At 38.7% G+C, this 19,135-nt stretch overlaps 1 protein-coding gene across 1 annotated transcript in view; it reads right to left on the bottom strand.

The window, feature by feature from the left end:
* Positions 1 to 879, bottom strand: part of POPDC3 (popeye domain containing 3) — a 25,059-nt gene extending 24,180 nt beyond the window's left edge. The window contains exon 1 of the mRNA XM_049771220.1: positions 734 to 879. The gene's annotated coding sequence lies outside the window, so the exon portion shown is untranslated. The remainder of the gene's footprint in view (positions 1 to 733) is intronic.
* Positions 880 to 19,135: the final 18,256 nt, after the last annotated feature.

A 19,135-nucleotide genomic window follows, 5' to 3' on the forward strand; every position in this document is an offset into this window, starting at 1 on the left:
TAGGTAGGACTTTTCACTGTTTGCAAATATCTCCGGCTAAATTAATAAATTATTTTTTAAAGTCAGTTCTATGAATGTATCTCAATTGTGTGCTCTTATTTGTTTTTTAAAATACAGATCTTCAAAAGTATACCTCTGTACTCTATCATGATGCTGAGGTCATTTGTGTGGATTTCCAAATACCTTTTAACTCTTTCCTTCTTCCTTTTTGGTGAACGACGGGGGGTTAGGGGAAGGATTGGGGAATCCCCAAACAGAAAGAAAGAACAAGGTCAGCTTTCTCCTGGCCCCAACTGTCTTGGCTACATCGCGGCAGGTCAGGCCTTCTGCGGTCAGCAAAGTCCTGGCTAAGACGAAGACTTCAAGGCCCCTCCCTGGCACTGCCTTTTCTCTTTCTTTTCTCTTTACAAGGAGAGCCTTTTCTTTGGCATTTGGGCGCTGGGGGTGGAGGGGCAAGTGTGCCCGAAGGGGGGGGGGGGGGGTAGGTACCTCTGGGATCCCTCTAGGGCAAAAGAACAAATGGACCCTACGGAACTGGAAATTCTCTCCCAGCTGCGCCGCCTAGACCCTGGGGCGCGGGGAGCTGGACACCCGGGGCGAGGCGCTGACACCGCGGCCTCGCAGCCTCCAACCTGGAGCTGGATGATGGCAGGACGCGCGGGCCAGTTTTCCCCCGAAGCGCCGCCAAGTGCGAGGGTGCAAACAGCTGGGACAGGCGGGGTCCCCTGCTTACCTTTCGCCTCCGGGCCCTGCGCAGAACCCAGGCTGGGCTCCAGTGGAAGTTTCCAGCCCGGGGCGCGGGGTCCCGCTGGCCGCAGTGACGCCCCCAGAGCCCGGCTCACGCGTTCCTGGTCGCCCAGCGCCCGGCGCCCGGGCACGCGGTGGCCGAAGGCAGCTCAAGCCGGGCGGGCGGCGCGGCGGCGCGGGCGGGGGCAGGGAACGGGCGCGCGTCCCCGGGCGCTGGCGGCGGCGCGGAGAGCCCGGGGAGTCCCGGACCTCGGGACTGTTGGAAACCCGAATGAATAGTCACCGCAGAGCCAAGTTTGCAGAGCCGGGTTTCCCCGTTATAACATTCAGCTGCTCTTCCTTTTTCTGACACTTCGTGGTTTGACATTGGCTTGCGCGCAAAGGGGCGACCAAGAGTCACTGCGACCTGTCCAGTCCCGGCCCCAACGCCACGCGACACCCACATAGATCAAGGATCCAAATCGATCAGGAACCCGAGGGTGGATGGGGATATGAAGATGTCAGACTGATTCACGTTTTTATTCAAGCGGATGAGCCGCTCAAAGAAGCTCTGGTCTAAAGAGCAAAGAGCATCCATCACTAGGGAGGAGAATCCAATGCCCACGACAGCTTGATGTGCGCCTTTTACAATAGCATTTACGTTTTCTTTCTATGAAATTAGACAAGTTTTGTGTTCTTGAGCAAACCATGCCGTGGCTGATGGACTGACGAAGGACAGGCTGGTGATACACCAACCTGATTAGCGGCTTGCTTCTCTCTGTCTCTGTCCCTCTCTGTCTGTCTGTATGTCTCTCCCTTTCTATAGTGTCACACAATTTTAATGGCAACAGTTATGCCAGCAATAAATATTTTATTGATTGCATGATCAAGACTTTGGGGGGTTCTCTTAATTCTAGAAAAAGTAACATAAACAGCAAAATGATTCTTTCATTGGGAGGGCAAGGTGGAGGTAGGTTTTAGCCACAACCTGCGGTGCTTAGGCGCTGCTATTCCTGGCTCTACACACAGAAGTAATCTCTGGCGGGGGTGGGGGGCGAAAATATGTGCTACCAAGGGTTCTAACCTGTCTGCTCTGAGCAAGACCAGTGCTTTACATCCTGAACAGACCCCACACCCTCCTTTGATTAGGGATGGAATATCAAAATACCTATACTCCTTTCTACACCTGGTATAGCGCCTAAACAGCAAACCCTTTCACTCTTCCATTAGGTACTTTGAGTCCCAACCTCTACAGCTCTCATTTATTTTCTCATTTCCCCTCACTTCTTTTCTTTCTCATTTTCTCTGTCCTATGATATCTCGGTGTCAATTGCTTTATATATATAACAACGATTGGGGGGGGGACATCCAGTGACGCTCAGGGGTTACTCCTGGCTATGTGCTCAGAAATGGATCCTGACTTGGGAAACCATATGGGGCGCCGGGGATCGAATCGGGATCAGCTGCGTGCAAGCCAAACGCCCTACTGCTGCTCTATGCTCGGGCCAAAACAATAATTTTTTTAAAGGACCATCATTACAGTAATGTTCATAGTTGGGTTTAAGTCATAGAATGTACACCACCCTTCACCACAACTTTCCTGCCACCAATGTCCTTTATTTCCCTCCCATCCCCCATCCTCTGCCTGTGTCTAGGACAGGAATTCTGCCTCTCTCTCTCTCTCTCTCTCTCTCTCTCTCTCTCTCTCTCTCTCTCTCTGTCTGTCTGTCTCTCTCACTTTCTCTCTCTCTCACACACACAAACACACACACTCTCTTACTCTCTCTTCTTGCTAAGATTGTGCTCTGCACTATTGTCAATTAGAGGGTCCCACGCATATCACTTTATCCCCTTTCATCACCTTTCAATTCTTGTCCAGAGTGATCAGTCCCAACTGTCATTGTCATGGTCGTTGTCAGTGCAGTTAGTGCTATAAATGTTCTCATTGCTCTTCGTGGCAAGCTTCATATTATGGCCTGGTCCTCCCAACTCTCATCTCTATTGTCTCTGGATATTATTAAAATACTGTCTATATTACTTTTCTTATATCCCACAAATGAGTGAGACTATTATATGTTTATTCCTCTCCTCCTGACTCATTTAACTCAGCACAGTAATCTCCATGCACATCCAGGTATAGGAAAATTTCATGACTTCCTTTTTTTTTTTTTTTTTTTTGAGGAGGGTCACATCCAGTGATGCTTAGGGGTTACTCCTGGCTCTGTGCTCAGAAATCACTACTGGCAGGCTGAAAGATGGTGGTGGTGGTGGGAGGGGAACCATATGGGATGCCGAGAATAGAACCACTTTCCATCCTGGGTCTGCCACATGCAAGGCAAACACCCTACCATTGTGATATCTCGCCAGCCCAGACTTCGTTTTTCTTCGTTTTTCTGGATATTATTGTATTGTGTAGATGTACCACAGTTTCTTTAGCCACCCATCTGTTGTTGAGCACCTGAGCTACTTCAAAATTCTGGCTGTTGTAAATAGAGCTGTGGTGAACTCTGGAGGAGTACAAAGGACATCTTTGTATTGCCTTTTTTTGTTGTTGTTCCTAAGGTATATCCATAGAAGAGTATTGCTGGGTCAAGGGGAAGCTCAATTTCTAGTTTTTTTTGCAGAATACCTGTATCGTTTTCCAGAAGGACTGACTAGACAGCATTCCCACCAGCAGTGAATGAGAGTCCCTTTCTCCTCGCATCTGTGTTAGCACTGGTTGTTGTTTTTGTGATATATGCTAGTCTCTGTGGTGTATCTCATCACTGCATTGCTGTTTCTATTTGCATCTCCCTGATGATTAGTGATGTGGAGCATTTTCATATGCCTTTTGTCTATCTGCATTTCTTCTTTGAGGAAATGTTTGTTCATTTTTTCTCCCCATTTTTGAATGGGGTTAGAATATTTAATCTTATTGATTTATGTCAGTATATTGTATCTTAGATATTAGCCCCTTATCAGATGGATATTAGGTGAATCAATTCTCCCATTCTTTTGTAGCCTTGTATCCTAGTAAATGTTTCCCTTGAAGTACAAAAGCTTCTCAATTTAATGTAGTCCCATTTGTTTATCTTTGCTTCCACTTGCTTGTACAATGGTGTTTTTTCCTTGAAGATGCCTTTAGTTTCAGTGTCACGGTGTGCTTTGCCTATGTTTTCTTCTTATACCTTATAGTTTCAAGTTTGATATCAAGGTCTTCAATTCATTTTGATTTGACATTTGTGCATGCTGTTAAAGAGAAGTCTGACTTCACTTTTATGCATGTGGCTGCCCAGCTGTCCCAACACCACTTGTTGAAGAAGCTTTTCTTGTTCCACTTTGTGTTTCTTGCCCCTTTATCAAAGATTAATTGATTGTATGTCTGGATTCAATCTTGAATATCTAAATCTTTTCTATTGTTCTGAGAGTCTGTCTTTATTCCAGTGCCATAGTGTTTGAATGACTATTGCCTTGCAGTACAATTTAAAGTTGGGGAAAGTAATGTCTATTAAGGATTGCTTTAGCTTTTCTTTTCTTTTTTAATTTTTTTCTTTATTTAAACATCTTGATTACATATATAATTGTGATTAGGTTTCGGTCATATAAAGAATATCCCCCTTCACCAGTGCAACATTCCCATCACCAATGTCCCAAATCTCCCTCCATCCCACCCCACCCCCACCTGTACTCCAGACAGGCTTTCCAGTTACCTCATTCATTCACATGATTATGGTAGTTCTCTATGTAGTTATTTCTATAACTGCACTCCCCACTCTTTGTGGTGAGCTTCATGAAGTGAGCTGGAAGTCCCAGCCCTCCTCTCATTGTCTCTGAGGATTGTTACAAAAATGACTTTTATTTTTCTTAAAAGCCATAGATGAGTGAGACTATTCTGCATCTCTCTCTCCCTCTGACTTATTTCACTCAGCATGATAAATTCCATGTACATCCATGTATAGAAAAATTTCATGACTTCATCTCTCCTGACGGCTGCATAATATTCCATTGTGTATATGTACCACAGTTTCTTTAGCCATTTGTCTGTTGAAGGGCATCTTGGTTGTTTCCAGAGCCTGGCTATTGTGAATAGTGCTGCAATAAATATAGGTGTGAGGAAGGGGGTTTTTGTGTTGTATTCTTGTGTTCTTAGGGTATATCCCTAGGAGTGGAATAGCTGGGTCGAATGGGAGCTCAATTTCCAAATTTTGGAGGAATCTCCATATCGCTTTTTATAGAGGTTGGACTAGACAGCATTCCCACCAGCAGTGGATAAGAGTTCCTTTCTCTCCAATCTCTGTGGTATGAGGTGGTATCTCATCATTGTTTTGATTTGTATCTTCCTGATGATTAGTGATGAGGAGCATTTTTTCATATGCCTTTTGGCCATTTGTATTTCTTTTTTTATCAAAGTGTCTGTTCATTTCTTCTCCCCATTTTTTGATGGGATTAGATGTTTTTTTCTTGTAAAGTTCTGTCAGTGCCCTGTGTATTTTGGATATTAGCCCCTTATCTGAAGGGTGTTGGGTGAATAGTTTCTCCCACTCGGTGGGTGACTCTTGTATCCTGGGCACTATTTCTTTTGAGGTACAGAAGCTTCTCAGTTTAATGTATTCCCATCTGTTGATCTCTGCTTTCACTTGTTTGGAAAGTGCAGTTTCCTCCTTGAAGATGCTGCTTTAGCTTTTCATGGGCATTTATTGTTCCAAATGAATTTCAGGAGTGTTTGATCCACTTCTTTGAAAATATTAAATCTATACTTAGAGGAATTGCATTAAATTTGTACAATTCTTTGGGGAGTATTGCCATTTTCATGTTATTACTTCCCCATCTAAGAATAGAGTATATAACTTCATTTCCTTCTGTCCTCATTTATTTCTTCAAGCAATATTTTGTAGTTTTCTTTGTACAGGTCTTTTATTTCCTTAGTAAAGTTGACTCTAAGGTACTGGGGTTTCTGTGGCACTATTGTGAATGGGATTTTTTTTTAAATTTTTGTTTGTTTCATTTTGTTTTTACCCCTGGCTCTGCTCTCAGAAATAACTCCTGGCAGACTTGGAGGACCATATAGGATGCCAGAGATTGAACCTGGGTCAGTTGTGTGCAAGGCAAATGCCCAAACCATTATGTATTGCTTTAGCATCGAGTTTTGTTTTATAATATCTATATCTTTTCTATCATTATTTGTATATAAATTTTATGGATTTTTGCACATTTATTTTTGTAGCCTGCCATTTTACTGAACAAGTATATTGTTTCTAGAAGTTTTTTGGTAGTTTAGGATTTTCTAAGCATAGTATCATGTCATCTGCAAAAAATGAGAGATTGACTTCTTCCTTTCTTATCTGGATGTCCTTGATTTTTTTCTTGCCTGATTGCTATGGCAAGTACTATCAGTACTATGTTGTAAAAAAAAAGTGGAGGGAGGGGTTAGCTTTGTCTTGTGCCAGATCTTATAGTAAAGGCTTTTATCTTTTTCCCATTCAGTATAATATTTGCCACAGACTTGTGGTAAATGGTGTTAACTATATTGAGAAAATTTCCTTGCATTCCCATCTTGTTGAGAGTTTTTACCATGAATAGATGTTGATCTTTGTCAAATGCCTTCTCTGAATCAATTATATGCTCACATAATTTTTATTTTTCCTCTTATTGATATGGTGTATTATGTTGATTGACTTGCATATGTTAAACCATCATTGCATCTGTTAAATGAATCCTTCTTGGTCATGGTGTATACTCTTGATTAGATATTGTATCCTATTTGCTAGAATTTTGTTAGTTTGTTTTTGGGTCATACCAGGCAGCGCTCAGGGATTACTCCTGGTTCTGTGCTCAAAAATCACTCCTGGCAGTGGACCATATGGGATGCTGGGTTTCGAACCATCTTCAGTTTTGGATTGGCCGCTTACTGCTCTGCTATCTCTCTAGCCTCCTATTTGCTAGAATTTTTGAGGATCTTTGTATCTGTGTTCATTAAGGTTATTGACTTGTAATTCTTTTATATTTATTTAATTTTTGTTGTAGCAACTCTGTCTGATTTTGTTATCAGGGTGTTTTTTTTTTATAGAAAGTATTTGGGAATGTTTCTGTTTCATGATTTTCCTGGAATAACCTGAAAAGTATCGGTAGTAAGTCCTCTTGAAAGGTTTGAAAAAATTCACTGGTGAATCAATCTGTGCTTGGGCTTTTGTTCTTGGGAAGAATTTTGATTTCAATTTCCCCTATAGTGAAAGGTATGTTCAGATATTCCAGATCACCTTGGTTCAATCTTGGGAGGTTATAAGAGTCCAGGAACTCATTCATTATTTCCAGGGTCTCTTGTTTTGTGGCATAGAGTTGCTCAAAGTAATCTCTAATTACTCTTCAAATATCTGCAGTAGCTGTCATAACCTGCCCCTTTTCATTTTTAGGTCATTTTATTAAGTTTCTCTCTCTCCCTTTCTTTGTGAATCTAGCTATTGGTTTATCAATCTTGTTTATGTTTTCAAAAGAAGAATAAACTCTTGCTTTCATTGATCTTTTGGATTTCCAAAAATTTATGCTCTAAGCTTTATTATTTTCTACATCTGCATATGTTTGGTTCATTCTGTTAATCATTTTCCAATTTGTTAGGCTGCCCTAATAAATTATTTATGTAGGCCCTTTCTTCCTCCTTGATGAATGCTTGCAAAGCTATAAATTTTCCTCTTAATTCCGCTTTTTCTGTCCCCAAAATTCTGATAATTTGTGTCTTCGCTCTCAGTTGTTCCAGGTATCTTTTAATTTTTGCTTTAATTTCATCTCCGCCCCACTGGTTGTTCAGTAGTGAGCTGTTTAATTTCCAGGTGTTACATTTTTCCCCCTTTGTCTGTTTGCAAGTCACTTCTAATTTCAGTGCATGATGATCTGAGAAGTTAAAGGATACAATTTCTATCTTCCTGATTTTATGCAGGTATTTTTTTGACTCAGAATGTGGTTTATCTTGGAGAATGTCTCTGGTGCATCTGAGAAAAATATGTATCCAGCTTTCTGGGGATGAAGAAACCTATTTATATCTACTAAGCCTCTCTTTTCCAATTGTTCCTTAAGAGCCAATCTAGGAACTGGCCCTTAGATTTTAGCCTGATTGACATATTAAGGGGTGGCAGGGCAGTGATATCTCCCACTATTATTGTGTTGCTATTGATGTCTTTCTTCAAATCTATCAGCAATTGTTTTAGATATAATGTTGGTCCTTCATTGGGTGGACATATGTTTACTAGTGTGATTCTTCTTGGTGTACATATCCCTTGATTATTAAGAAATATCCATCTCTGTCCCTTTATAACCTTTTTAAGTCTAAACTCTGTGTCATACTAATATGTATGGCCACTCCAGCCTTTTTAAGGGATATTTTCACTTGAATGCTCTCCAACTTTTGACTTTGATTCTATGTTTGCTCTGGAGTGTTTCTTGCAGGCAACAAAACGTTGGATTTAACTTTTCTGGGGGAGGCCACACCCAGTGGTGCTCAGGGGTTACTCCTGTCTATGCACTCAGAAATCGTGCCTGACTTGGGGAACCATATGGGATGCCAGGGGATCGAACCGAGGTTTGTCCTGGGTCAGTTGCATGCAAGGCAAATCCCCTACTGCTGTTCCATCACTCCTGCCCTGGATTTAACTTTTTGATCCATTTTATTACTCTGTATCTCTTAACTTGTGCATTTAATCCATTGATGTTAAGTGAGATGATTGTCATGAAATTTAGTATCATCTTTTCACAGGAGTTTGGTGTGTATTGAGGGTCTGCCTTGACTTAAAGTAGACCTTTCAGTTCTTTTTTTTTTTTTGGTTTTTTGGTTTTGGTTTTTGGGCCACACCCGGCGGTGCTCAGGGGTTACTCCTGGCTGTCTGCTCAGAAATAGCTCCTGGCAGGCACGGAGGACCATATGAGACACCGGGATTCGAATCAACCACCTTTGGTCCTGGATCGGCTGCTTGCAAGGCAAACGCCGCTGTGCTATCTCTCCAGGCCCTCAGTTCTTTTTTTAAGGTTGGTTTTGAGTCCATAAAGTTCCTGAGTTGTTGTTTATCCATGAAGCTGTGTATTCTTCTTCTAACTTTAATATAAGTCTGACTGGGTAAAGTAATCTTGGCAAAGCTTTCATTTCTTTGAGTTTTGTCACTATATTCCACCAATGTGTTGGAGTCTTGAGGGTTGTGAAAATATGCTGTAAATCTTAAGGATGCTCCTTTGTATGTAATTTCCCATTTTGATCTTGTTATCTTCAGTATTCTATCTCTGTGCTATTAATCATTATGATTAGGATGTGCCTGTGGATGGTTTTTTTTTTTTTTTTTTTTTTTTGTATCTCTTTTAGCTGGTACTTTTCAGGCTTCAGGATCTGTTTGCATGCACTATTTAGCTCTGGGAACTTCTCAGCAATGGTGCCCTTGACTGTTGATTTTTTATGGGGACTTTTCTTCCTGGGCCTACGGGACTCCAATGATTGTTATGTTGTTTCTATTGAATTTATCCCCCAAATCTATTTTCATCAGTTTATATTCTTTGAGGATTTTCTCCATTGTCTTATCATTTACTTTGAGGCTTTTTTCCAACCTCTTCTGTTGTATGGAGTAGTTATGCAGCTCATCTTCCAGCTCACTGATTCTATCCTCAGCAGCTGTTACTTCACTGGTGAGGATTTCCATGAGTTTTTCATTTCATCGACCAAGATTTTCAGTCCTATTATTTCAATTTAAAGTTTTCTCATTTCTACTTTCATATCATCTTGATTCTTATTTATCATTCAGTTGGTTAGTTTCATGGTTTATTTGAGTTCTTTGAACATCCTCCAGATTTTCTCTTTAAAGTCTTTATCAGAGAGGATATATAAGTAGCTGGTACTTGATGGGTCTGTAGGCTATCTTTATTTTCTAAGGTTGGTGGTGTTCTGTTTTTTTATTCTCATTTTTCTCCATCCTTTGCAGTGTGGTGTTTCCATGTGTTGTGCTGGGCTTCATTGAAGAGGGTATGCATACTCCTTTTCTTTCTTTTTTTTTCTTTATTTGAACATCTTGATTACATAAATGATTGTGATTAGGTTTCAGTCATGTAAAGAACACCCCCCTTCACCAGTGCAACATTCCCACCACCAATGTCCCAAATCTCCCTCCATCCCACCCCACCCCCACCTGTACTCCAGACAGGCTTTCCAGTTCCCTCATTCATTCACTAGATTATGGTAGTTCTCTGTGTAGTTATTTCTGTAGCTGTACTCACCACTTTTTGTGGTGAGCTTCATGGAGTGAGCTGGTGTTCCAGCCCTCTTCTCATTGTCTCTGAGGATTGTTACAAAAATGACTTTTATTTTTCTTAAAAGCCATAGATGAGTGAGACTATTCTGCGTCTCTCTCTCTCCCTCTGACTTATTTCACTCAGCATGGTAGATTCCATGTATCCATGGCATACTCCTTTTCTTGATCAGGTCTCCTGTATCTTGTCTGGGCTTTAGTCACCTCTGTGTGTTCAGGGAAGCTCATCACTCTGGTCAGTTGGTACGCACCTCTCACTGGGTCCCATCTGGGTTTCAGAAGTGCTCATTTGTTTCCTTATTCTCTTTTGGAATTTTGGGATTTTGCAATATTTTTATTCTTAAATTGTAGGTGATGACCTGATTGTTACATAATAAAGATCTTGCAAATACATCAACAAATGTACATTTACATAATCGTCATCAGTAGACTATATGTATTCTAAGTCATGATCCCAGAATTGAGGGGAAATAGCTATAATGTAAAGTAAGCCATTTTCAGATATACAAGTCAGTGGCATTTAGGACATTCACAATGTTGTACAGCTATAACTGGGATCAAGTTCTCAAATATTTCAGTCACTCCACCCAAATTCCTGTACCAGAAGCCACTTCTCTTCTCCCAGCCCTTAGCAACCACAAAACACTTTTTTGTCTATGTATTTGTTTTTTCAGGAATTTCATATAAATGAAAACATGCATTATGTGACCTGGCATATACATAATTATATATTTCATTTTCAAAAAATTTTAGATTGATCTATCACAAATTGTAGCATGTATCAACCCATCTTTTTTTTATTTTCATTGTCAGAAATTAAACTTAAAAGACAAGGGCTTTCTTTACTGCTAAGCCACATTCTTGACCTACATCATTTAATTTTTATGACAATAATTTTCTACTAAAAAATATGCCACATTTGCCTATCTATTCTGCTAGTAAGCATATGAGTTATATCTACCTTTTGAATCTTATGACTAATGTTGCCTTGAACATTTCATGTATGTTTTTGTTTGACCTACTATCAATCTTTTTCCATACACAACTAGGAGCGTAATTGCTGAATAATTTACATGGTAATTTTATGGAATTCCACCAGTGATTCTCAGCATCAAGCAGTTGTTGGGTTCAAGAACCTGAGGATCCAGTGCTACTTGGGCTGTGCAGTCAACCACCCTCATGGTTCAGTGCTGCTCAGAAGGCCTTCAAGGCTATAACTGATTTGGTTAGTGTACCACATTGTGCACAAAATCAAAGCTGGGTGAGATATGCTAGGCATGTTCCCTAACTACTGCATTATCTCTCAGCCCAAACTCAACTCCTTTTTTATAATCTTAATTTAAAGATATTGTTTCCTTACTGGTTTTTCATCTGGTCCAATAGCGTAATTTCAAAGTCTCCCTACTATTATGCTGTTGTTGATGTCTCTCTTGAGGTATGTTAGTTACTTTTGTATTCATCTTTTAATCGTTATATAATATCCTTACCATTTTTTTGTTTGAAATCTATTTTTTGTTTGTTTTTGGGTCACACCAGTGGCGTTCAGGAGTTACTTTTGTCTCTACGCTTAGAAGTCACTCCTTGCAGGCTTGGGGGACCATATGAGATGCTGGGATTAGAACCGGGGTCTGTCCCTTGTTGACCACGTGCAAGGCAAACGCCTTACTGCAGTGCTATCACTCCAGCCCCTGAAATCTATTTAGTCTGATATGACTATGGCCATTTCTGCTCCTTTTCATGTTAAAATTTATCTTATTCCTTGAGCATGTATTTTAAAGTGCCAATGGCTCTCCTGTAAGTAGCAGAATGGAACTTGCCAATTTTCTAAACGAATTTTGAGTATTCTTGTAGTTGTCTTTGCTTCTTTGATCTTTTATTTTCTTTCCATGTATTTTGATACCTATCTATTGTGTAGTGATTAAGTTCCATTTGTCTTATGCATGGCCTCCCTAGTTTAATCCCTAGCATCCCATATTGCCCTCTGAGATCCAATAGCAATGAATCCTGAGCACAGCCAAATATGGCTCAAACAAAAAATTAAAAAGTAAGTCAATTTTATTCTTGTAAGCCTATTATTTATCTCCTCCTTTCACACATTTTGCTATTTATTTATTCAGTGTCTTACTACTTTTGAGTAGAATTTGCTTTTAATAGAATACCATTTATTATTTCTTGCAGTCGGTTTAGTAACCATTAATTCCTTTAATTTGTATTTGTTTGAATATACTTTTTACAGTGGTAGGAACTGAATACACATTTTTCATATGCGAGGCTTCCATTCTGCAACTGAGCTACCTTACCAGGGCTAAAAAATGTTTGTAATTTTTGAGACACATTCTGCAGTATTCAGGGCTTACTCCTAAATCTGCACTCAGGGATCACTTCCAGTGGGCATAAAGAACTATACAGGGTGCCAGGATCAAATGCAAGTTGGCGGGGTGCATGACAAGTGCTCTACATTCTATACTATTGCTCCAGTTCTAAAAATGTTTTTATTTGTATCACTTCTATGAAGGTGAGTCATAACCTAGTCATAGGTTGATTGGAAATCTTTTATTCAACACATTGGCCAGATCTATACACCTTATTTTACCTAAAACAAAGATTATCCCTATTTCCTTTGTATGTTTGTTTACAACTTGAATTTACCCCCAAACAGAGATTGTCTTATTTGTAAACCTTGGTGGCACTGGCTCAGAATAGCCTGAGCAATCTGTCCTACTGCTCAATCCAAGAGTGGTCTCTATCAAGCTGGCTCTCTATATGAGAGAAGACTCATACTTCTCCATATGAGGTAACCGAAGACTGCTGGACTACAAGTGTTTCACCCTTAGCCCTAGTCTGGATTATTTCTTCTGCAACTCTGATTGAGACTCATTCACCTGGGGTTGGAGATACAGGGTATGGGGTAATTTTACACCAATCCATTCTAATCTACAAACTTTTAGTTAATATTATATTTGAAATTTTGCTGTTCTCTTTTTACTTTTAGGTCTCTACATCTAACTTTGTTCTAATCATTTTATTTGCAATATATCTTGGTATTTATATGGGTTTATTTTGTTTGAGATATTTATTACTTTCTGGAATAAGACTATATATTTCCTTACTTTGGGTGAGAAAATTCTCTGCAATAATTTTTTCAACCAGTAACATTTCTCTCCTCTCCTTCTAGAATCTCTAAGATGTGAATGCTGTTTGTATTAATGCTGTCCCATACATCTCTTACATTTACTTCATTAAATTTTTTCTATCTATTATATATCCTGGTTTCTTATTCCTATTTTTGAGTTCACTAATTTAATTTACTCTTCAAAGTATTGCATTCTGTTATTGTTTCCTTTATTTTGCTTTTTGTCAATAACCTATTATTTCACTTTTAGCTATGGCATTAACTAAAAGAGAATTCAAAGAAGGATGGAAAGAGAACTTTAATTTACAGAGCTTGAAATATAGGCATCTCAGACTTTAATTTAGAGGTTTCCTTTTCTCCCCCATATAGATTTAAATTTTATGCCTCTTCACCAAGTAGGGTATTTTCAATAGAGGAGACTTTAACACTTAAAATAATAGTTAGAAAACATTGGCCTAACATCTTGACTGACCAAAAATACAAACAAACAAACAAAAATCAGTGCATCTGGCTTTGGAGATCTGAGGCAGTAAATATTCAAGATGTAAGGAAATGTCATTCAAGAAACAATGATTTATTATTTATAGGATTTATTAGGAGGATGCTAGTGGCATTGTTAACAGTTTATTAGAATAGGGCTGGAATTTAGGTGGGTGAGGTCCTTCTGACAGCTTAATTAAAATATCCTTTTTTTTCTGTTTATGAATGACAAAAATGAGAATTTGGGGAAAACTGTCCAAATTTTATTACACATAGGGGCTCATTGCATCATTTCCTTCCTTTTAGTGTGTTTCAAATGTTCCTAACAAAATTTTTTAAGTTCCTAGAGATATGTTTCTCATCTTATCTCCCTTATTGGACTATATTTTTATATCTCTCCTCCTCTCTCTTCTCTCTCTAGTTATAAATAAATAAGAATCTTGCCTTAATATTTTCTATATTTTAATATAGTCAACATCTTTTTTCTAGTTACTTTATTTCCAGCATTTAACAGAGAAATTTGGTACAGTTACTTTGTTAATTCGGATACTTCATATATCTGTATTTTGCAGGAAATAGTTTTGTCTTTGAAGATATTCACAATACTTTTCAGAGTAAAATAGATATGAAAAAAAATTATGTTTACTGATTGCCAAAATATACCTTTATATACCAAGAAGAATGCATGATACTCTTCAGAATAGGATTCTCATTATATACTTTGTGTGCATGTGCACACTACTAGCAAAATGAAAAACCTGCGATGCATGCTTGGGAAATTGCAGTATTATGTATTGCATTTTGTCACTTTTGTTCTCACTGGCCTTAAAAAGTAGAGTGCCACTTAAAGGTGCTTAAAAGCCTTGTAAATGGAATATCCAATTTCTCTTATTTATTGGCCTCCTTCCTCCATAAAAAATTGGCCTGGGGAAGTAGCTTAAAGGGTGAAAAGTGCCAAGCATGACCTCCAGCACCACAAAACACTAAAAGAACTGCTAGGTGTAGCCCTGGAGGCCCTACCAACATCATACTGCAACTTAAACTTGAATCATCTGGTTCTGTTAGCCAAGTATTGCCAGAATAGCCTCCTGAGCATTTTGCTTATAAAGCCCATTTCTCTCCTTACAGTAGGCAGTTTTGAAAGTGTCTTATAAGAACACAGGAGTCTCTTTCCTTCATTTACTCCATTACTTCATGCAGAATGATATTTTTTTTCCTCTTTGGGAAATGATAGATGGTGTTCTGGGTCACACCTGGAAGTGCTCAGGACTTACTGTTGTTCCTGTGTACTCGGAGACCAGATGTGGTGCTAGAGGTCAAACTGGAATCAGCTGCATGCAACTCCTAGATTATTTCAGTGACCGATCAGTGTCTCTTCTTTAGCTGGTTTGGGCTTCCTTAGCATGGAGCAGAGTATAGAACTAAAGCTCGCCATAGGCAGACTTCTTGAGTGTGACTCTATAGCTGGCTCCAGGAAGACATTACATATATATATGTTTGAAGTGCTAATCTGATTTCATTCTGGTAAATTGCCACACAATTGACCAAGCATTCCTAGTTCATTTGAGCACTGTTTGAGAATCTCCCTATCCCAATTTAACAACTTAGATGAAATAGATAAATTCCTGGGAAACCAATAGCTACTAAAGCACCTTTTCTTTAAATAGTATCTTTATTTAAGCACCATGTTACAAAAATGTTTGTAGTTGGGTTTGACCCAAAAACCATAAGGTATATAGAAAAACACATAGTAAAACACTCCATGACATTGAGACTAAAAGCATCTTCAAGAAGGAAACACCACTGTCCAGACAAGTGGAAGCAAAGATAAACCTTAAGCTGAGAAGCTTCTGCACCTCAAAGGAAACACTGAATAGGATGCAAAGGCCACCCCCGAAATGAAACAAACTATTCACCCAACACCCATCAGATCAGTATATTTTGACAAAAACTCTCTCACTTGATTAATTAAAAAGTATACATGGCATGAAGTCCCGGAAGGAAGACCTGTCACATCTAAAGGGTATAAACGATAAGAGCTTTATTTCTGTGAGTTTACCCGATGTAAGAAAGAAATCTTTTTATACAGCTCAAATGCTAAATGAAAATGCAACAAATCTTCGCTTTTCTCATCTCTTGGCTCTTGACAAGATAAAGAAATTTAAATTTCTGCTTAAATATAATTCAAATAGATTAGTTTTAAATTAAACAGAAAATTTTTTATTTCATTATAAAATTTTATTTCTTTGCCCTTCCATAGACAAGAGAACACAAAAATAATGCATTTGTATGCTTTTAGGAACAGGAAATGATTTTAGTTCAATTTGAAGTTGTTGGTATTTAAAGTGCCAGTTTGTCATTTTAAATTGATTTCTCTATGCCGATCAGAAAACAAAAAGCTTTCTGGAATAAGTCCCAAAGGAACTGAGAAATCAGTCATATTGGGAAGATTTTTTTAAAAAGTCATAATTGAGCAGTAGCTTATGTATCCTGTTTGTAGCTTATCAGTAAAAATTTTGTGACTTTTCTATTGTCTTGTAATATTTTTTAACTTGTTATAAGATATATTCATTCAAGTCTCACACTCAAGATCAGGTGATTATTAATTTTACTTTTGAATGGGGTTAAATACCTAGGTTAACTTCTTTCCATCCTATAATTTGGAAGGTTCCATTCTGTCCCAACTCTCTCCCAGAACACCAATGAACAACAGAGTCAACCCTTGTTCATGTAAACCTGTCATACATCCTTAGGGCTGAGAAATATTACTCCAAATGAAGACCTTTCTGCACTTATACCAAGAATCTCAGTTCGCTGAGAGAATTATGTCCCATATATGCTTCATAAAAATTACCTAGCTATTAAAGATATTTTCTAGTGAATGTGGTTTAGGGCTACATACATGTTGACACGCTCTGGTCTCTTAACAGCTCGGTGCTGGCAGATAATTTCTACTGGCTGTCTATCCAAATGGCAACCAGATCTGACCCATTTGTGCATGTGCCTGAGCTGATGAGAAGTAGGAACCACAGATATTAAGATCAGTTGCTTTGGTTTCCATTTCTACTGTAGACTGACTCATTGCACTTTCTTCTCTCAAGCATAGTTCCGATTTGTCACACAATGAAGAAATTCATTCAGCATGGTATGTAAATGTGTTGATGTATGTAAAAGCTATTTAGGTAATTTAGAAAAAGCATATTTGAAAGATAAATGAGGAATAACCTGGAACAGATGTCCTATAGCGAGGTTTCCTGTTGTGTTAAATATCTATTATAATCCCATACTTGTTGGTGGCAACTGAATTCAAGAGGAAAACACGGATCACATAGACTAATACAAAGCTTCCTCTGATTATAGCGAACAGCTTGTGTGACTCTGTTTCATCAAAGGAAGCCTGGCTCTGCTGCAAGTGTGGCTTGCTCATTCTGCTGATGAATTAGTTGTATTCATGTGCCAGAAACAAAACGACAATCTGGGGACGGTTTCTATAAAACTTGATGTTTCATCCAAATGTGATTAACGTAGCCAATAATCTTTGCCCTTGCTACTGTGAAATAACTCAGAGTCAGAGGTTGAGTTAATCAAGGCTAATCTGTCATCCATATTTGAAGAACTGTGTCAGCTGATTTTCTACATAATAGTATTTGAGAGCCATAAATAAGCCTCTTGCTTTTTTCAGCTGAAAGATATTTGCGGGAGAATAAAAGTATGTAGCTACCAGATTAGAGGTCATTGGGTTTCTGGGTACTTAGTGGGCCAACAACTATGCAAACTTTGCAATAATATGTGCTTAGATAATAGATAAATACTAACCTATTAAGCCATAATGTAGCACTAAAAACATCCTGGCCTTCATTTTATAGAATGCAACAGATGACTTTGGTAGAAGGTGCATCACAATAACTGTTTTCACAGTTTCCAACACTTTAGGACAGGAGGTACTGGAGCTAATTATTGATGATTTCTCAACGCCACGATTTTTCATCATCAAACTAAATAAAGATACCTAATGGTCCAGGAGTTACGGGTGTGCTGATTTGATCACTGGCACCACAAGATCCAGTGAGTATTTTCTGGTGTGCCCCTGGATGCCCATTACCACAATAGTGGTCCCTGGTGCCACAGGGCTTCAGCACCACTGCATCCTTGGGCACTGGAAATGAGCCTTGTTGGCTGAATTTCACCAGAAGAGACCCATGGTCCATTAAGCACTATTTGGGAGGCCCCTATCAAAAGATACCTAACAATTTGACTAGAAACTGAAGGAGATTATTTAAATAAAGTTTAGCATAATGTCAGTACTTTAAAAATGCTAGAGAATTTTGGGGGGGAGAGAGAGTGTTGTATGATGCTCAGGGTGGCTTGGGGGAACCCTATATGATGCCAGATATCAAACCCAGTAGTTCATATGCAAGGCAAGTGCCCTATCCTCTACATTATTTCTCCAACTCCCAGTAGTATCTTTTTAAAAGAAAACTAGTCACTTAGCAGTAAAATGGATATAATGATTATGTATTAGGTAATAATAAAGGCTATGCACCAAATTGGAGATAATAGAAAGAATTTATCTTAATTTAGTGTTACATCAAAATGTTAACACACTAATCTTCATAATTTATACTCTCTTTTTCATGTATACTTAGATTATGTTTTTTATAAGAAAGCAACCCACCACCACTTAGTGCATCAGAAACAGCTGATGTACAAGAAGCTTTCTGAATGCATGATGATTTGACTACAGCAAGCTGACTCAGAAAGTGGCAAAACAACTCAGTGTTTGGATACAGAATATGATTTCTATTTTAAATATCATATTTCTTTAGACCTCATTTTCATTACCAGTCAGGGGTTGAGATAGAGGCAGCATGCAAGACAATCAAATTGTCCCTTCCCACTTCTCCTCTAAGTGATGGAACCAGAATTAAAAGATGAATCACTTAGACACCAAATTATGTACATTTGATCACTGTACCATACTGGTTCCACTGCTCACAAGAAAGAGATAAAGACAGACATGTCAAAATTCAGCACACTTCATAGAAGTAATGTGATCCAACCCTCAAAGACACTCCAGTTTATAGCCCCTAGTCAGGTTCGAAGCCAGATTTGTCACGTGAGAAAGTGAGAAAGATTATACCTCTGTCTGACTTCTTTTGGAGTCAATGGAGGTTGTTTTTGTTTTTTGGTTTTTGGTTTTTTTTTTGATCATACCTGGTTGGTCTCTTTTTGAAGGATTGTTCCCAGTGGTGTTCAGGGACCAGAGATTGAACTCAGGCCTCCTGCAGGCAAAGCATATGCTCCGTCACTGAGCCTTTTTTTTATCTAGAAAGTGAAGATGGAAATAATACTGCCTATAAATTAGTAAAGGGATTAAATATCTCAACGTTCATAATCTGCTTTGAGGAATTAAGTGTTCTTTACTTTGATGGATGTGTGGAAACATCCTGAGATTTTGTTTTTTTACTTAATTTGTTTGTTATTAAATGTGAAGATCATTGCATCACTTGCAACACATTTTAAACTTGCTTCTAAAAACCTG

This window comes from Suncus etruscus, chromosome 4, assembly GCF_024139225.1.
Source record: "Suncus etruscus isolate mSunEtr1 chromosome 4, mSunEtr1.pri.cur, whole genome shotgun sequence".
In the NCBI taxonomy this organism is placed as follows: domain Eukaryota; kingdom Metazoa; phylum Chordata; class Mammalia; order Eulipotyphla; family Soricidae; genus Suncus; species Suncus etruscus.